Source organism: Beta vulgaris, chromosome 7 (assembly GCF_026745355.1).
Source record: "Beta vulgaris subsp. vulgaris cultivar EL10 chromosome 7, EL10.2, whole genome shotgun sequence".
NCBI lineage: Eukaryota > Viridiplantae > Streptophyta > Magnoliopsida > Caryophyllales > Amaranthaceae > Beta > Beta vulgaris.
The window spans coordinates 56,675,199-56,678,884 of NC_079208.1; the positions used below are offsets into that span (position 1 = coordinate 56,675,199).

The 3,686-nt window shown below is 33.2% G+C and overlaps 1 long non-coding RNA gene across 1 annotated transcript; it reads left to right on the top strand.

Annotated features, from left to right (window-relative positions):
* Positions 1 to 2,761: 2,761 nt before the first annotated feature.
* LOC104899979 (uncharacterized) lies at positions 2,762 to 3,451 on the top strand. The gene is made up of 2 exons (XR_791027.3): positions 2,762 to 3,016; positions 3,196 to 3,451. It is a non-coding gene; the product is annotated as an uncharacterized LOC104899979 (long non-coding RNA).
* The last annotated feature ends 235 nt before the right edge of the window (positions 3,452 to 3,686 follow it).

A 3,686-nucleotide genomic window follows, 5' to 3' on the forward strand; every position in this document is an offset into this window, starting at 1 on the left:
TTGTTACTTCCTCCGTTTTTTTTTTTTCACCCGATTCACCCTCCGGGCTACATCCGGATCGATGCTAAGTTCGACGTGGTTAGGTTTCATTCCTCTCGGTCCCCATCACCACTGGGACAATACTTTCTTGGTTCTTCCGTTTTTTTTACTCGCTACATTTTTCATGAATTGATGATAGGTGTTTCTTTTTACTATTTGTTTTTCTCTTTTTCCACCTAAAATTACTACTTTTTCACATTTCCCCATTGTTTTACATTATAAATGGCTCGAAAAGTACCCTCTCAAAAGCTTGAAAATGACATTGTCTTAATTGTTAGTAAAGAAAAAAAAAGAGGGAGTATAATTGTGTGTGTGGTCAGATCGTGTTTGATATAAATAGGACTCGATGTCACTCAACGTGGAAGTTTAGAGTTGTTCATAGACAGGACGGTCCATTAAAGTCCGCTAAAGTTGCGGCTTTGAACAATAAATTTTGAAAAAAAAATCTATGGCAGGCCAGACTCAACCCACTAATATTAATGGATGGATATGGACAACCTTAAAAATGCCGCGGGCAAGCTCGCCCGATTCGTTTATCACAATATCTATTTTTTATGAAAATTATTTTTTTGATATTACTAATGTTTATTTATCTTTTGGAATATATAATTTATTTGCATTAACATAACTTTGGGTGACATATAACTATTTTCATCCTTACCTTTACAATTTAATTTGTTAAGAATTTGTCATCCTCGAACATTTTTGTTACAATTTTTTTTTACTTTATCTTTGTCTTACGGTGTGATTATCAACTTTTTCTATTTTAACCTAAATTATGTTTTAATCTATAAATATTAAAGGAAATTAAGTAGAGTTATTTGAAAATAAAACAAAAGTGTTAATAGGCCTAGTAGGCCCGCGGGCAAACCTGCTCAGTTTTTAGGACGAGTCATATACAAGTAGTTATCCCCGCATAAAAGGGCTTGTACTAGGCATGCTAAGCCTGTCGGACAAAAAATTTAAGGTTAGGCGCAATTCGCAACCCGCCTAAGTTCGCAAATGATCATCTCTACGACACCATCTTTACAAAACTTTACTAATTAAATTAGATGACATCTACACAGCAATATTGTGGTAGAGATTGGAGGAAGACGTATGAATTAGATGTTGTTGGATTAGTACATGAGATAAAAAGGTGATGTATTGTTTGAGGTTGATATTTGCCATAACTATGAGTTATAGTTTGGTGTTTATATACTACTATATAGAAGAAAAACATATACAAATAATTCTATCAAAAAAATATAATACAGTTGTTAATGCACAACTTTAACCATGAATATCCCTACTTCCCTATTAATAAATTTAAATTTTTTGATATTATAGTTTAAAAGTATATGTTGAGACAAATCTATCAAAATCTCTTATGATTATTTTGTCCTGACGAATAAATTACAAATGACATACAAAAGTCAATTTTTGTCAATAATTAAATGAAAACAAACCGAGTATTTGCTATCTAGAACAATTCAAACGAAGCACACATAATTACCCTGATATTATTTATCTAATCATTGTCTTATAGAAGCACATTCAACACCTTACTTAGAGATGACAATTTCACCTGGATCTGACCGTGGTCTAATATGATTTTAAGCAACAAATCTAATTTGACTCTGCTAACAAATAAACTTGATTTTGACGTTGTTTAAAAAATTACGACTCTGCTCCGGAGGAGGATCGGGAGCGGATGTTACCTAAAACCCTATATATACGATTCGACACCGATATTGAATCTCAAGCTCACGATATGACTGTATGTCTGTATGATGCAATTATAATGGAATTATCATGTTAACTTATTTTTGTGATAACATGTATAAAATATATAAATTAGTTTGCTTTTCAATTTATCGTCAACGATAGCATGATAAATTTTCAAAGAAACTAATAGATAAACCTCAAGTTGAAAAGCTAAATAATCATTTATCAAATATTATTTTGACTTCAAAAATTGTGGAGTTTATTGCCAAAAAATGCTTTTCTCTAAAAAAAATTGATTTGCATTTAAAAAATGATTGGCAAGAATAAAAAATCATAATTAAATAAGGTCTACCGAGGTTCGATCAAAGTCTAAGTGAGAGATTCCAGTCTGAGTCAAATTCAGATTGTACTAGTTGGACGTAAGAGTTAAAGTCAGAGGCAAAACGAAAGTTTGATTACTAGTAAAGTCGGATTGTGCGTAATATAGGGGTAGCCATTGGACGAGCCTAATCAGACCTAACCCTAAATCAACATGTAAAAAGGTCAACCTATCCCAAAACGCTAGATGATCGGACACGAGTGAGGAAATCTGCCCGACCCAATCCCTAAATTGAATCGTAAACTATACTTAACCCTGAACCGACCTACCAAACTAGTCAAAAAAATGAATTAAATACTTCGTCCTTGGCCCAGTTATCTAAAAACACTAGTATATATACACAGTATCAAAAACTACTTATTGTAAATGCTAGTGCATATACAATTAACTTTTAGAATAAAACACGCGTCTTCACTTATGCAAAAAAGAAAACAGCAACCCGCTGGGCTGAACCCGGTATGAGCCATGAATTAGGGCCAAATCGGCCCAAGTTTGAGAAAACTCAACCGTAAACCGATCCGCCCTAAGAACCGGCTCGACCCAACCCAACCCAACCCAACCCGTGGACATATCTAGTGCAATCCAATCCAAACCCGACCCGTTTCTATATTCTTACCTCATCCAAAAAGAGAAAAGATACATGAAATAACATGGAACTCGCAAAATAGCCCAAAACACCTTCCGCAACTGGACAGCCCACGTTGATTCTCGACCCAACAAAAACTAAACCCATACACTTCAAGCTAGGGTTTCACTATATATTATCACAATACCTCCTTTCACATCTTTCCTCTTAAAACTTCTCCTCTTTTCCTTTCTTTTCGTCGTTCTCCATCGATTAGGGTTTTGCGGTTGCAGTTTTTTTTTCTTCCGATCATCATGAGAGCCAAGGTAATACTTCAATCTTCTTCTTATTCATCGATCAATTCATGAACTTCGATTATTTTTCCATCAAATTTAACAAATATTTCTTCCATTAATTTTAATGAATTTTTTCTTCTATTAATTTTGATGAAATTTTATTACAGTGAATTCAACTAATTTCCTTCGTTTTTGTTTGATTTATCCAGTGGAAGAAGAAGCGTATGAGGAGGTTGAAGAGGAAGCGCCGAAAGATGAGACAGAGATCCAAGTAGAAGCACACCTGAACTGTTATGGTGGCTTTTAGTTTTCCGTCGTTTTATTTTTCATCTTATTTCGTCGATCTATTAGCTATTTTTGTAGCTATTTTGACTGATTTAGGTACTCAGTTTAATATCATATTATGTATTGGTACTTTTTGTTGAACATGATATCTTCAGTAATTTAACTGGAATATTTACATAATTTCCAATTTCGTTTCTCTTTGTTATCTGCGTAATTTTGCTTTTTTGTTTGATATTATCATTATTCATTCGATTTATCATCATGTTAACTGAATAAGATCTATGTTTGATTGCTTCATTGTGCTTGTTGGAGATTAAATATTATACTAATTATCTTGTTATACGTTAAAGAAGCTGATAAATAGATCTTTATTGACAATTGCTCCTTAGTTGATCAGTGATTTTTTGCTTGTTCT